The 16965-nt window shown below is 41.0% G+C and overlaps 1 protein-coding gene and 1 long non-coding RNA gene across 2 annotated transcripts in view; one reads left to right on the top strand and one right to left on the bottom strand.

Annotated features, from left to right (window-relative positions):
* gpr45 (G protein-coupled receptor 45) overlaps positions 1–16965 on the top strand; it is a 60123-nt gene that overhangs the window by 24472 nt on the left and 18686 nt on the right. The window lies entirely within an intron of this gene.
* LOC140200742 (uncharacterized) lies at positions 11255–16549 on the bottom strand. The gene is made up of 3 exons (XR_011886715.1): positions 16473–16549; positions 16195–16262; positions 11255–11327 (listed from the first exon to the last, which is right to left on the bottom strand). It is a non-coding gene; the product is annotated as an uncharacterized lncRNA (long non-coding RNA).

The following is a 16965-nucleotide window of genomic DNA, read 5'->3' as shown; positions in this document are numbered from 1 at the left end:
CATTCTTCTTAGGCGCCTGTGTAGCTGAAGCAGGGGGTACCTCAGACCGCTGAAGAGAGAGATTAAAGATATCAGTGAACATTCCAGCCAGCTGATCAGCACAAGTCTCTAATACTTGGTCAGGCACCGGATGCTTTCCATGGGTTCACCCTCCTGACGGCTGCTCGTACATCAGCCTCAGAGGCTGAAATCACAGGATCATCGGGGTGGTGGGAGTTCGTGATGGTTCCTCCATGTTTTGATGGTCAAGGTGAGCATCAGAGGCATAGAGCTCATCTGGAAGCCCTGTTGTCACCCATGTCACTAGATTTTACTTTACAAGAGGTGATTGCATTCAAGCTGTGCCACAACTGTCAAGCATCCTTTGTTGATTCAACTTTAGTCCGGAATAGCGTGTTTGCCCATGCGATGACTTTTTAGAGATCATACCTGGACCTCTTAGTCACCAGATGAATGCCTCTGATCCGACCATCAGCAGATTGCAGATCTAATGGTTCATCCTGGGGGTCCGGGGTCCAATGGTGGGCGCAAAGTTGGAAATTATGGGAGTGTACTGATAAGCAAGGGTACACAGCCTTGTAAGGCAGCATCTGAGAGGAATTCTAAGTCACAGAAATACCATGAGAGAATAAATGTTTGAATCATTAACTTTTAACCCCTTTGTAATTAGGGATTACTTCTTTCATTAGTTCTCTGCTTGAGGAACCTACAGAAACAAATTGCGAGAATAAAGTGCCTCTTAACAAAGTGGGTGATCATTTGCTAGTACACCTTGTCTCTGCAGTCATTTACAATACATTTGGGTTCCTCACCAAGAAGATAATATGACTGGTTTCTCCATACGAGGGCAAGTGGGTTCCAGTACCACGCCTTATCAGAACCTACCCTGCAATTTATTGAGTGAGCTAAGTTAGATGAGAATGGCATTGGGGATGTTGGAGGAAAAGATTAAGGTTCTTGGTCTTGATTGCTACTTAGCGGGTTTTTTCTAGAAACATTTGAGCAGGCAAGGGCAGAGCCCCAGTTGTGACATTTACAGTCTAATACCTGCTGACACCATTTAACAATGCTCTCATCTGGATGTTGATCAAATTAGTGATGTTTCTTATGGCGCCTGTGTCCAGGGAACTGTACCCCTGCGAGAGGTCGCTGCCATAAAGGAGAAATGGGTTAAAGAAAAAAAATCATATTTAAGGAAAAGAAAATGAAAGCTTTTATCTCTTGTGCCTGCCTCAGCAATGTTATAATATTGAGCCCTTTCAAATTCCACTGAAGAGCAAAACTTATTTCAATAACTAATTACAAACATATTAATTTAGGAATCTAATGTCTTTTAAAATGTTATCTCAGATGGTGAAATCGTAACTGATAAAATATGAGTAAAACCTGCTTGGTACGATAAACATAGTGCTTTATGCTGCAAGTATAATGACAGCAAAGTGAATCAAGACACTTTACATAAAAAATTCGCACAGCATTGTGAAAGTACAGTGGCAGATCTGAAAATAACAGGGCTTTTGCGACTAGAAATCTATTTGTGAAAGACATTATTCTCACTTACATTCTGGAATAATGTCAGAAAATACTGGACATCACAAAGTCAGCCAGCATGTGGAAAAAGATAGAAATTGTACTTGCAGGAGTTTGTTGTCAATGAAGAAACTTGACACAGGCTCGGTGACATCATTCTAATCTTCCCTGCCTTTGCCATGTCAGAGAAGAATACAAGGCTTTTTATTGATGTTTAAAACTACCTATGATTGATAAGTCACCTGGACCAGATGGACTACATCCCAGAGTCCTGAGAGAGGTTTCTGAAGAGATCATTCAAGAATCACTTGATTCTGGTATGGTCCCAGAGGACTGGAAAATTGCAAATGTCACACCACTCTTTAAGAAGGGAGGAAGTCAAAAGAAAGGAAATTATAGGCTAGTTAGCCCAACCTCAGTGGTTAGGAAAGTGTCAGACTATGTTATCAAAGATGAGGTTTCAGGGTACTTGGAGACTAATGATAAAATAAGTCTAAGCCAACATGGTTTCTGTAAAGGAAAATCTTGCCTCCCAAATGTGTTAGAGTTCTTCAAGGAATAAGCAAGCAGGATGGACAAAGGAGAGGCAGTGGATGTCATTTACTTGGATTTTCAGATGGCATTTGATAAGGTGCCACACATGAGGTGGCTTAACAAGATAAAATCCTATGGTGTTACAGGAAATATACTGGCATGGATACAGGAATGGCTTACAAGCAGGAGGCAATGAGTGGGAATAAAAGGGGTCTTTTCTGTTTGTCGGTGACTAATGATGTTCCTCGGGGGTCATTATTGGGACTACTACTATTCACATTGTCAGTTATATGGATAATGGAATTGACGGCTTTGTGGCAAAGTTTGTGGATGATACAAAAATAGATAAAGGGGTAGATAGTGCTGAGGAAGTAATGTGATTGCAGCAGGACTTGGACAAATTGGAAGAATGGGTAAAAAAGTGGCAGATGGAATACAGTGTTGGGTAATGTATGATGATGCATTTAGGTAAAAGGAACAATAGTGCGGACATTTATCTAAATGGGGAGAAGGTTCAAACATCAGAGGTGCAAAGGGACTTGGGAATCCTTGTGCAAGACTTACAGAAGGTTAAGTTGCAGGTTGAGTCTGTGGTAAAAAAAAAGGCAAATACAATGTTGCCATTTATTTCAAGGGGAATAGAATATAAAAGCAAAGAGAATGCTGAGGCTTTATAAGACACTAGTTGGGCTGCACTTGGAGAATTGTCAACAGTTTTGGACCCCATATCTCAGAAAGGATGTGTTGTCATTGAAGAGAGTCTAGAGGAGGTTCACGAAGGTGATGAAAGGGTGAATATATGAGGAGCGTTTGGCACCTTTGGGCCTGTATTCACTGGAATTTAGAAGAATGCGGGCAGATCTCATTGAAACGTACTGAATATTGAAAGGCCCAAATAGAGTGGATGTGGAAATGATGTTTCCTACGGTGGGGGTATCCAGAACTAGAGGGCACAGTCTCAAAATTGAGGGGCGACCTTTCAGAACACAGGTAAGGAGGAACTTTTTTAGCCAGAGAGTAGTGAATCTGTGGAACACTGTGCCACAGACTGCGGTGGAGGCCAAATCTATGTGTATATTTAATGCGGAAGTTGATAGTTTCCTGATTATAAAACTCTGATTAGGCCACACTTGGAGTACTGTGTCCAGTTCTGGTCGCCTCACTATAGGAAGGATGTGGAAGCATTGGAAAGGGTACAGAGGAGATTTACCAGGATGCTGCCTGGTTTAGAGAGTATGTATTATGATCAGAGATTACAGGAGCTAGAGCTTTACTCTTTGGAGAGAAGGAGGATGAGAGGAGACATGATGGAGGTGTACAAGATAATAAGAGGAATAGATAGAGTGGGTAGCCAGTGCCTCTTCCCCAGGGCACCACTGCTCAATATAAGAGGACATGACTTTAAGGTAAGGGGTGGGAAGTTCAAGGGGGATATTAGAGGAAGGTTTTTTACTCAGAGAGTGGTTGGTGCGTGGAATGTACTGTCTGAGTCAGTGGTGGAGGCAGATACACTCGTGAAGTTTAAGAGACTACTAGACAGCTATATGGAGGAATTTAAGGTGGGGAGGCAGGGTTTGAGGGTCGGCACAACATTATGGGCCGAAGGGCCTGTAATGTGCTGTACTATTCTATGTTCTATGATTGGTCAGGGCATCAAAGGATATAGCGAGAAGGCAGGTGTATGGGATTGAGTGGGATCCGGGATCAGCCATGATGGAATGGTGGAGCAGACTCAATGGGCTGAATGACCTAATTCTGTTCCTGTGTCTTTTGGTCTTATACATCTATATTCCCAGATACTTTTATTCTACCACACTGCTAAGTGCCCTACCATTCACTATGTAATACCTACCATGATTGGTCTTACCAAAGTGCAAAACCTCACACTTGTCTGCATTAAATACCAGCTGCCATTTTTTTAGCCCATTTTTTTTCCAGCTGATGCAGATCCCTCTGCAAGCTCTGACTACCTTCCTCGCTGTCCACTATACCCCCAATCTTGGTGCCATCTGCAAATTTGCTAATCCAATTAACCACATTGCCATCCAGACCATTGATATAGATGACAAACTACAGTGGACCCAGCACCGATCCCTGTGGCACACCATTAGTTACAGGCCTCCAGTCAGAGAGGCAACTCCCTATTACCACTCTCTGGCTTCTCCCACAAAGCCAATGTGTAACCCACTTTACTACCTCATCCTGAACGCTGAGTGATTGAACCTTCTTGATCAGCCTCCCATGCGAGACCTGTCAAATGCCTTACTAAAGTCCACATAGACAACATCCACTGCCTTGCCTTCATCTACTTTTCTGGTAACTTCTTCGAAAAATGATGAGATTAGTTAGACATGACCTATCACAAACAAAGCCATGCTGACTACCCTTAAGTAGTCCATGTCTATCCAAATACTTATATATACAGTCCCTTAGAATACCTTCTAATAACTTTCCCATAACTGATGTCAGACTCAATTTCCCAGTTTCTGTTTACAGGCTTTTTTTTAAACAGTGGAACAACTTATCCTCCAATCCTCTGGTACCTCTCCTGTCACTAAGGATGTTTTAAATGTCTCTGCTAGGACCCCGGCAATTTCTGCACTTGCCTCTTGTAGGGTCTGAGGGAATGCCCTGTCAAGCCGTGGGGATTTATCCACACTGATTTGCCTCAGGGTAGCAAGCACCTCCTGTTTTGTAACCTGTACAGGGTCCATGAAATTGATGTTGCCTTGCCTCACTTCTATAGATTCTGTATTCATCTCCTGAGTAAATGCAGATGCAAAGAATGCATTTAAGATCTCCCTCATTTGTTTTGGCTCCTCACATGGATTACCATTCTGGTCTTCCAGAGGACCAATTTTGTCTCTTACAATCCTTTTGCCCTTTACAATCCTTTTGTTCTTAACATATCTGTGGACTCCCTTAGGAATCTCCTTCACCTTGTCTGCTAGAGCAACTTCATGCCTTCTTTTAGCCTTCCTGATTTCTTTCCTAAATGTTCTCTTACATTTCTTGTACTCCATAAGCACCTCATTTGTTCCTACTTGCTTATACCTGCTATGCACTCCCTTTTTTCTCTTAACCAGGGCCTCAAATCTCTTGGAAACCAAGGTTTCCTACACCGGTTATTGTTACCTTATATTCTAACAGGCACATACAAGCTTTGTACTCTCAAAATTTCAGTTTTGAAGGCCACTCACTTTCCAAGTACACTATTGTCAGAAAAACAGTCTGTCCCAATCCAAACTTGCCAGAACATTTCTGATACCATCAGAATTGGCCTTTCTCCAATTTAGAATCTCATCCCACAGACCAGACCTACTTTTTGCACATTTACTTTGAAACTAATGGCTTTGTGGTCACTAGCTGCACAGCATTACCCTACACAAACTCCTATCACCTACCCTGTCTCATTCCCTAATAGGAGATCTAGTATCACACGCTCTCTCAATGGATGTTCTATGTACTGATGAAGGAAACTTTCCTGAACACATGTGACAAACTCTAGCCCATCTAGTCTTTTAGAGTATGGGATTCCCAGTCAATATGTCAAAAATTAAAATCACCTACTATAACAACCTTATGTTTCTCGCAGCAGTCTGCAATCTCTCTACAAGTTTGTTCCTCTAAATTCCTAGGACTGTTGGGTGGTCTGTAACATAGTCCCATTAAAGTGGGAGGCCATACCTTTCTTATATCTCAGTTCCACCCATTACTCTTCAGTATTAAGTTCTCCAGTCTGCCCAGATGGAGCACTGCTGTGCTATTTCCCCGACGCGTAATGCCACCCCTCTTCCTTTAATCCCTCCCACTCTGTCATGTCTGGAGCAACGTAAACTTTTTCATGCCGGATTTAATACAGCAAAGTAGTAGCACTTTACATTCTAATATTGAAATGATGAAATCCAAATGCATACTGCTGAGGTGAGCTTCATCAGTTATTTGAAAGGAAATGTTAACTCATGATTGTGGCTTGTCTGTTGATGATTCAAGCAAGAGGTTAGCATATAGTGAAGGGTAGTCCACGCTTTTAAAATAAACAGATGCAGGTTATAAAAGGCAAATAATCGGTGCATCGAAATTCCTAAGGAGGCTACCAATGCAATAGATCTGCACTAAGAGTCTCCCACTTCTGAATTTGCTTCTTCAGCCCTATTTACTGCAGTGTCTTTTAAGATGATGGGGAACCAAAGGAAGATGAGTTTGAGTCTCTGATCTGAGAGTTCAAAATACTGTAAGGAGATTATAAATGAAAAATGTGCAGCCAGAGGAAACACTGCCTCAGTGTCAGGGACGTGGGGGTCTGTGCTAATATCGACTGCTGTCTGTATGGAGTTTGGATATTTTCTCTGATCATTTCTATGTGAGTTTCCTTCCATACCCTAAGGACATTTGAGTTGGTAGGATAATTGCCCATTGCATACTGCCGTGGCATGTCAACCAGAGTACTCAACAATAGTGAGACTGAATCAGAACCCATCACTGTTCAGACAGGAGTCAAACATGTCTGTATCATTGCACCCGTTCTGTTTGCCATCTTTATTGTTGCCATCCTTCACATCATTGGCCAAGACCTGCCACAGCGAGTCTCAATTGTGTATAGAATGGACAATAGGCTTTTCAACCTCAACTAGTTCAAGGCCAAGAACACAGTCAGCACCACCACTATCATGGAGCTTCAGTATGCAGATGAAAACACCATTGCAGCTCACTTTGAAGAAAACCTCCTATGTATCCTGAATGTCTTTGCTAATGTATATAGAGTCCTGGGTCTTGTTCACAGATCCTACGTCAGTCATCACCCAACCAGCTCTCTATAAAAGTTGGCAATATCACCCTTGAAAATGTAGGCTATGTCCCTTCCCTTGGCAGCATTCTCTCCTCAAAAGCAGGCATCGACTCAGAGCTCAGCCACCGCCTGAGAGGTGCTAGTGGAGCCTATGCAAGATTAGGGAAAAGGGTCTTTGAAGATTGTGACCTACAAGTCCTTACAAAATTCTTGGTCTATAGAGCAGTTTTCCTTCCTACATAACTGTATGGAGGTGAATCATTGGCAGCAGCAATGCAGTAGACATCTGAACTCCCTGGAGCAATACCAACAAAGAGCCTTGCGAAAGATTTTGAGGATTAGCTGGAAGAGCAAACACACTAACACCAGCGAGGAGGCCAACATGAACAGCATTCCCACCACGATAAAGCAACACCAGCTCCGATGTGTAGGGCATGTCATTCAGATGCCTAACTTGCATCTCCCCAAACAGATCCTTTACTGCCAGTTGACGGAAGGTCAGTGAGCCCCTGGTGGGCAAAGAAATGCTTCAAACATCAAAACCAGCTTGAAGTAATCCAACACTACATCTAAAACCTGGGAAGACATTTCACTCAATAGATTCAGCTGGAGGAAATCTGTTCAAGAGGGGGCTGCACTACATGAGCAACCTCCAGTGTGCCACAGAGAACAAGCAGCAGCTGCAGAAGGAGAGAATGAACAACCAAGAGGCCCACCTGCTAACCACAGCCACCATCTACTCGTGTCCACACTGCAATAGAACATGTAGATCCTGGACCAACCTCTGCAGCCACCTGAGGACACAGCAATAGACAAACCCTTAGGAGAACATCTGACTCAACTCAAGCAATCACACTACTTTTGCCGCTAGTCTGTGTGTGGATGGATAGTGGGATCTGAATTCAGACTGTGGCAAGAAAGGGAAATGAAGCAATTGATAATTGGTTTATAATTGGCATGAGCACTGGGATACTTGTAGGCCATCCAGAGAGATCATTCCAAATGTAAGCACATTGAGATAGTACAGAAGGATAAACAATAACAAAATGCAGAATATAGTGTTACAGTTGCACTCAATTAAGTGAAAGGGCCACAGTGAGGTAGATTGAGAAATCAAGAGTTTATTTTTCTCATACAAGTTATCTGTTCAGGAGTCTGACCACGGCTGTTCTCCAGGATGATGGTGCGTATTTTCAAACTTTTGTATCTTCTGCCTGATGGGATGGGGAGAAGAGAGATGACCGAGGTGGGAGGAGGCTTTGATTAATTTTGGTTGTTTTCCTGAGGCAGTGAAAAGTGGAGACAGAATCAGTGGAGGAGAGGCTAGTTTTCTTGTGAAACGTACATAGATTGGGCTATGTTCAAAACTCTGCAATTTCTTGTGATCTTGGGAAGAGCAGTTGCCATAGCAAACTGAATCTGAATAGGATTTTTTTTTATGGTGCATCTGTAAAAATTGCTAAGGGTTATCAAGGACATGCCAGATTTCCTTAGCTTTCTGAGGGAGGAGCAGTGCTGCCTCTTGGCCATTGTGTCTACATGATTAGACCAGGAAACATTTGTTGGTTATATTTACACCTAAGGACTTGAAGTTTTCAACTATTCCCCACCTCAGCACCACTGATGCAATTAATGGTCTGTACTTTGCCCCTCTTCCTGAAGTAGATGACCAGCTGATCTGTTTTGCTGACAATGAAAGAAAAGTTGTTATCTTGATACCATTCCACAAGGCTTTCTGTCTCCTTCCTGTACTCTATCTCATCCGTGTGTAACTCTCGGTTCAGCTATCAGCTTAATCTAGGGGAAGACAGCCGTTGGCCCGGCCAAACTTAAGAAATCTTGTCTGGGTGGATGCTGCATGATGTGTTCCCTTGTTAAAAATCAGTATCACAAAATAACAAACAGTACACAATATGAAATTAAATGATTGAGTTTTATAATTCTTAATTTGACTATATGGTTAGTAAAGAAACGAAAAAAGAAAAGTGCCCATTCTCATGAAACAGTCTAATGCACAACGTAGAAGCTCATGGTTCAGTTCACTGGTTTCCTGTCGATCTCCTCCAAGCGTAGCCGACCCTCAGACCCTCGCTCCAAGTCCATTCCATCCAGCGGTCTACCAACTCTCTCCATTCGCGTCCTCTCTCCTCAGCAAAAGACTGCAAAATCCCTGCTCCAACACCCACAAGAAAGTACAACATCCCCCTCACTGCATAGCCCCACATTCCAAAACCCCGTTATCTCTAGTCATAACCCAAACATTGCCGCTACATTAGCAGTGAAACCTTACAGCACGCTACGCGTGTTTGAGATCTGAGCTACTGTGGTGGTATCATCTGCAAACTAGTAGAAGGGGTTAGGGCAAAAGCTGGCCGCACAGTTGTGAATGTTGTAGAGAGTAAAGTTGAGGATTGAGCCCACAGCCTTGCAGGGCATCAGTGCTGATTCCAGGGAGATGGCTTCAGCCATGGGCCTGTTTCAGTGGCAGGTGGGAGTTGTTGAGTTCCATGACCAGCATTAGAGTAAGTAGGTCAGTCAATGTTTGAGGCAGCCTAGGTGTTGAAAGGCCTGTTTTCATGTTGTATCTTTCTATGTCCTTGTGACACTATCTATGAATCCATAATGTTATCTGTCTCTGTGACTCTGTAACAAATTGGCATATGTTTAATTAATAGAAAATGATCTTTGGTCCAAGTTCTCCTCTGGTAGAAGATCTCTGCTGGAATGATAGAATTAATCCTGTCCTACCATACCATTCATTACAACAATGGATAAGTACAGGCAGCACCTATCACCTCCTTGTTTACAATGATGAGGTTCAAATTCTCTATCATATATTTAGTTAAAGAATATTTGATAAATGTAGACACATTGCTAGGGAAAACATTGTTATGATTGCAATTCTTGCAATTAATGAGTACAGCATGTGGAGTAGACAGAAAAGCAAATTTAGTTCAGGTAATTAAATAATATGACATTTTGGGCAATTTTTCTGCACACTTGGCATTACAGATTTTGTTTCCATATTGTCCAGCACTGTTGCATTAAATGTGTATTTTCCAACCCATGATGGTGTGTTTTCTTTTTCTTTTCCCCCATCAGTCATTGCTTAAAGATGCACGATGATTTTTGCCTTTAGAGAATACCAGTTAATGAGCTGTGCAGCTGTGAAGGTGATATGTAAGTGGGGAATTACACCAGAATCATAATGCTCTCTATAATAGTGACATTCTACATAATTTAATTTAACATTGCACAGAGGCCATGAGGATTGAGGGTTAATGAGCATCATCAGGAGGGAATGGCTGCATTCCTCCTTCCAACCCCCCCCCTCACATTTCCATTTCACGTAATTTCCTGTCGAAACTGTGCCAGAGTGATGAGTAATGATCCTCCTTTGAGATGGCGAATTCTGATGGGAATGTTTTATTTGAAGGAACTTAATCCTTCTTAGCATTTATTGAAAGGGAAACCCTTGGCACACTTTAAACATACAAGTCTGAGCAAAACAGAAATTATAGAAACTATTGTGCAGTTAATAATGGGGGAAAGACAAAAAACTGTTAGATCTCTATATAGAAATATATGTTTAACTGGAGTCTGGAACACACGTTCAATACTCTAAGAGCTGTAAAAATTTATTATATGTGTCAAAATAAATGAAGCTTGCTTCAGGTATTTATTCCTGGTATTTAAAGCATGATCATGATGAAGGTTCTCGGCTCGAAATGTCCATGAGGGTGCCAGACCTGCTGAGTTCCTCCAGCAATTTATGGGTGTTGCTCTGACTTCCCAGCATCTGCAGAATTTTGTGTGTTTAGATTTTACATTAATATTATTTTTGAGCATCCTTTCCTTAAAATAGACCAACCTTGTTTACAGCAGGATTCTGATGTTACGTGCTGCTCTGGAGTGGAATATGATTTTATTTGTTGCAAGGAAACATTACGTATGTATTCACAAAAACTATACAGTGGGACAAACATCAATATATAATAAGTGTCTAGCTCAATCAGTAGATTTTATGGCTTGGAGATTTAATCACAAGCAGGTTTTGTGCAATTTGAGATTGATTTTATGCCTCAATTTGAGCACTCCATGGCATGCAGAACGTATAATGATTTTTGAGCGCATGATGCATTTGTTTGAATCAAGGAATTGTCAGGGTGACATCAATTTTCATGCATCACACAATAGGCACCCTCCCTTTCAAACTGACCCATACACACAGCTACGAAATAGAGTGGGTGTGGATAGAAAATTGGGTCTTAATTGCAAATGCAAGTCTCCACTTGTGCTATTTAAAGAGATCATTAACAGGCTGCAAGTTTTTTGGGAAGTCATTTTAATGGTGCAGACACTGTAGCAGCTTTGAAGTGAAAATCAAAAACACCTCTCTGTGCTGTTTCATTCGGGCAACCAAAGGATTCTGGATCTTCCCTTGTATACCTCTTCACCTTGGATATCTGGGTACCTGTAAATGAAAAGGGGTGTCTCCTTTGGGGTTAAAATTCCATAATGCAAAATAATAAATGCAAAGTACACAGTTAGTGACATGACCATTAGCAGCATCAATGTACAGAGGGATGTTGGAGTCCATGTCCATAGCTGCCCAGAAGTGGATACACAGTTAGATGGGGTGGTAAAGAAGATGAATCATGTGTTTGCCTTTATTGGTTGCGGCATCGAGTATACGGGTAAAGGAAGTCATGTTGCAGTAATGTAAAATCTTATATGGGCTGTAATTCTGTATTGTGTGCAATTCTGGTTGCTCCATCACAAAACCGATATGGAGGCTTTGGAAAAGGTACCACAGAGGTTTACCGGGTGCCACTTGGATCAGCGGTTGTGAGCTCGAAGAAGTTGGACAAACTTGGGTTGTTTTCTCTGGGGAGACCTGATAAAAGGTCATAAAAGTATGAGAGGCATAGATAGGGTAGACAATCAGAATCACTTTTCTCAGGGTAGAAATATCAAATACTAGGGAGCAAGTGTTTAAGGTAAGAGGGGGAAAGTTTAGAGGATGTTTGGAGCAAATATTTTTACACAAAGAGTGATAGGTATCTGGAGTAGGCTGAAAAGCATCATGATGGTAGCAGGTACTCTGGTGGGATACAAAAGACATGAATGTGCAGGGAAATGAGGGATATAGATCACCTGCTGGTGAAGAGATGTAGTTTAATTTGGGATTTTGTTTATCACAGAGATTGTAGACCGTAGGGCCTGTTCCTGTGTGCTGCTGAATAGTGGTACGTTCTTTTATTCTTGTTACTCTCCAAACAGCAGTGGTTGGATGCAATGCTCCCCTTGTCTTTAGGAGATGCAGGTATGATGGTCATTAGCACAGGTTGATTTTAGCAGATGTGTGAAATTCCTTTGAACATCTTAATGTGCCTAAAAGATAAATAGTCACAATTGAGTCCTCTACACAAGGTATGCATGCAAAAATATGCACTAATAGAAGTAGAAGAAGCCTTGGCATACTGTTGTGGCATGTTTATGGCCAATTATATTTCTTGCTTCTTACATTCAAGGTATTTGATTAATAAAAACAGACCTGTCTTTTGGGGAAAAATATTAATTGTCTTCTTCTCTCGATGTAAAAAAAAAATTCTGTGATACTTTTTAAAGTAAAGCAGTTTCTTCCTGTTCTGGCCAACATTTCTTCACCATTCACTAGCTTATTTGCTGTCTTTGTGACGTGCTATATGCAATTGATTTTTCCAATGGAATAATTTCAGTTGCTCATTGAAAAGTAATGAATTGCTTGTAAAACATTTCAGATACTCTTGGTATGAAAAACAGTGCTATGTAATTCTTTCCCCAATTACAGTAAAAATAATATTAAATATAAAGTAAACCATCCATCTGTATCTATTTCCATCTTAGGTAGGGGAACACTTGAGGACATTTTAAACAACAAGTTCCAAATTTACAAATCTCGGAACCAAACTGGACTTGGGCAAACATGCTTAGATCTTGCAGTAACTTTTATATTTGAAGATGCTGTAATACTAATATGTAAAAGTCTGTAGTTTTGTTTTACTTCTATAATTTTAAAACATTAACAGAACAGATGGATGTCAAATGACAGGCAATAATAATCTTTGGAAGCAAGAATGAGGGACCAGCTTGGAGCCCCTACTCTAAGTCCTGGGGAAGAAGCACATCAGTCTGGCTGACTCTCTCTTAGCCAATGAGGGAGTCAAAAATGTTGTAATGTGCAGGAAAACCAAGACTTCAGTGCTTCCTATCCAAAACTTTCTCTCCCACATTCAACCTACCTCAAGTGACATGATCAAGCCTAACCTTAACAAGAGATTTAAAAGAAAACTCTGGGCTGTGCAGTCAAGATAGGAAATTCGAGCCACTTGTCTGTTGTAATGGGCAGGTAACACATTTACTTCCCATCCTTCTTTTTGAACCTTAACATCCACAAATCTGACTATAATTTCAGATTTTCAAACTTTGGGTTTGTTTAGTAAATATAACAGCATAATGGACGCTATCCTTGAGGCTTGGTGGTATGTGCTTTCAGGCTTTTATATCTTCCGCCTGATGGGAGGAGGGAGAAGAGGGGATGTTCAGGGTTGAAGAATCTTTGATCTTGTTGGTTGCTTTACTGAGGCAACTGGAGTGTAGACAGTGTCCATGATAGGAGGCTGGTTTTTGTAACGTGCTGAGCTGTGTCTGCACTCTGCAGTTTCTTGGGATTTTACTGAATGCAAGGTGTTGATCTGCCCAAAATCACATCCACATCATCAGCGGCAACCCAGCTGGGTAGCTCCTGAGGCTAAGATTATAGCAAAACTTACATGGAAATTGATTCAACATTTGAAAGACCATGAGGAAAGGCTCAAGAAAAGAGTAGCTGATTCTGGTTGAAGAACATGACCACCAGTACAGGGGTTGAATGCAACTTTACGTCAGGATTTGACTCCCATCCACCATTGTTTACTTAGATACATACTGTTAGCGTGCATTGTCTGTGCTGTTTGACAGCCAGAAACATTAATTCCAAATCCAAACCATCACAAATATACAGTACGTCAAAATTTCATAACAAACTCCTCACCACCTTATTTTCTATATTTCCTTACAACATAGAAGGCAGCCATTCAGTCCATCAAGTCCATGCCAGCCCAGAGAGCAATCTCATTTTTCTACTAATTTCCCTGGTCTATTCCCTTTGCATTTCCATCAACTTTTCCCAACCGCCGTACATTTGAACAATTTTGCAGTGGCCTGTTTATCTACTCTCCCACATCTTAGCGATGCAAGAGGAAACTGAAGGACATGCAAACACAGGGAGATGGCCACTGGACATCAGGATTGACTGCATCCCAATGTCACCCACAGTTATAGCCTTGTCTTTAACACCTCTAGTTGATTGTTCATTGGTCTTATTGATAGCCCCTGTGTTGTCATTCTATCTGAAGGTTATGCAAACACTCGTATCTATCCAGAATTAGTTACGCTTTGTCTCCCAGCCACGTTCTCACTGACTCTTTTGCTTGCATAATGGATTTTAATTGAAATAAGTGGAACAGAATTCCAGAACAAGAGTACAACACGGAAGTGCAACTATATTGCAGGTTCAGTACCTGTGATTGAAAATGAGTTTCTATCCCTTGTCCAAGTCCTTTGAATTCCTAATCCTCGCTTTCCCGAATTCGATCTCTGGGCTCATTTGCATCCACCTTTCCCTCTGTCATTTTCAATGTGACAACCTTTAACAGTCCCATACTCTGCCTTGCCTGCTATATTAAACATGGTGTGCATTTGTGTATAATACTTAGCAGCCAGCCTGACCATCTCTACAGCTTTTATTACTTAATTTCAGATCCATTGTGAAAGTGGAAAAAGAGAATTATTTTTCTCTCTATTGAACTGTTCTGAATTATTTATTGGATCAAGCACAGTGTTCGTTTAAATCAAAGGATGTCTACTGGGATATTTTGGGTTACCATGGAAACTAAAAGCAGGCCATAAGCTGAAATTTTCAATGATCAGGTTCAACAAATTAAAACATCAGAATTGGTTGTGGGGGCAGCTGTGAGAGTGAAAACTCTTTAATCATACTGCATTAGTTAAATTGTCTGTTCTTTTTCAAAAAAGCGGCTCAAGGTGGTATACCAGGATTTGCTTTCCCATTTCAGTGTCTTCGGTGTATTGAAATGTATTTCATTCCAAAAACCTTGCACTAATATTTTGACTTTGACACAAACTTGAATAGAACAGTAAAGATAAACATTAAGATTAAAAAGTTCAATAAAGAAAGATCTCCCCTTGACCAAGAGAGATGAAAGGAACCTTACTTTCATAGAGTGCTATAGCACAGGAGCAGGCCCTGTTGTCCATCTGGTCTGTTATTCTCCCAGTCCCATTGACCCGCACATGGACTATAGCCCTCCATACTCCTCCCATTCGTGTACTTATCCAAATTTCTCTTAAATATTGAAATTGAACTCACATCCACAACTTCATTCTACGCTCCCACCACCATCTGAGTGAAGAAGTTCCCCCTCACATTCCCCTTAACTATTATACCTTTCATCTACAAATATTTCAAGAATTAAAAACAATAATATGTTGGTCTTTCAGCCATCTATCAGAATCTACCTTTGAAGCAGTGCCAGCGACTGAGCATAGATTTCATTTGAGCCATTAAAGATTTTGGTCTGGTAAACAAAACAATATTATTTATAGGTTCTTTTCTTGAATCTTTTCTATGTTAAATCATGTCCTCAATTCCCCCACTAAAAGGGCCCTATTCAAAGCGTGTGGATAACTTGATATACTTTGTGTGAAACCTAGCATATGGTGGCTAATAGCTTGAGGCCATTTCCTCTAATTGCAGCCCCAAACAATCCTTGTTGCTGGGTGATCTGCAGTAGGAACTGCTGGATACCATTATTTAGGAGGGCTGTATTCTTGCCACCACTGAAAGATAGTGTTACTTTCCTAGCTATTCGGCTCTTCTGAAATTAGCAGCAATATTATTAATTATTGATATTTCCAAATATTATTCAGTTCAATTCAAAGTGCATAATGGATTTATCAATGACAATCTCTTATGGAAATATAGATGATGAGGATATTGAAGAGTCAAGATCTTAAGCTGTTGGTCAGGCTTTACAGTTAACATTTCACTCTGTTTGTCATTACATATACTGGTTTACTTGCTAAAATAGTCTTCGATGTAAATTAAAAGAATAAGTCATGAGGCCCTTTTTTTAATATAAAATCAGGATTAATCTGATACAATCCTCATTTCCACTTTCACATATGCCCGTGGTAACCTTACACACTACTCCTATCACAAATCTGCCAATTCTTACCTTAAAAATATTCAAAGATGCTGTTTCCATTACCTCTGAATACAATGAGTTCCAAAATGCATGACACTCTGTGGGGAAAAAAAAAGGTGCCTTTTCAGTCTTAACATAAGAAATAGGAGCAGGAGTAGGCCATCTGGCCCGTCGAGCTCGCTCCACCATTCAATAAGATCATGGCTGATCTGACCATGGACTCATCTCTGCCTACCTGACTTTTCCCCATAACCCTTAATTCCCCTACTAATCAAAAATCTATCCTACCTTGTCTTAAATATATTTACCGAGGTAGCCTTGGCTGCATCATTGGGCAGAGAATTCCACTGATTCACCACTGTCTGGGAAAAGCAGTTCCTCCTCATCTTCTATGGGAAAAAGTACAGTTGATGTTTCGGGCCGAAACCCTGGAGGAAAAAAAAGCTGAGGAGTAGATTTAAAAGGTGGGTGGAGGGGAGAGAGAAACACCAGGTGATAGATGAAACCTGGAGGGGAGGGATGCAATAAATAGCTGTGAAATTGCTATTTACCTCATCGCTTTCACCCTTAACCCATGACCTCTAGTTGTAGTCCCACCCATCCTCAGCGGAAAAAGCCTGCTTGCATTTACCCTATCTATACTTCTCAAAATTTTGTATACTGTACCTCTATCAAATCTCCTCTCAATCTTCTACGTTCTACGTTCCAAGGAATAAAGTCCTAACCTATTCAATCTTTCCTTATAACTCAGGTCTTTCAGATCCGGCAAACATCCTTGTAAATGTTCTCTCTACTTTTTCA

Source organism: Mobula birostris, chromosome 7 (assembly GCF_030028105.1).
Source record: "Mobula birostris isolate sMobBir1 chromosome 7, sMobBir1.hap1, whole genome shotgun sequence".
NCBI classification, from domain to species: domain Eukaryota; kingdom Metazoa; phylum Chordata; class Chondrichthyes; order Myliobatiformes; family Myliobatidae; genus Mobula; species Mobula birostris.
This window is presented reverse-complemented; position numbering and strand designations above follow the sequence as displayed.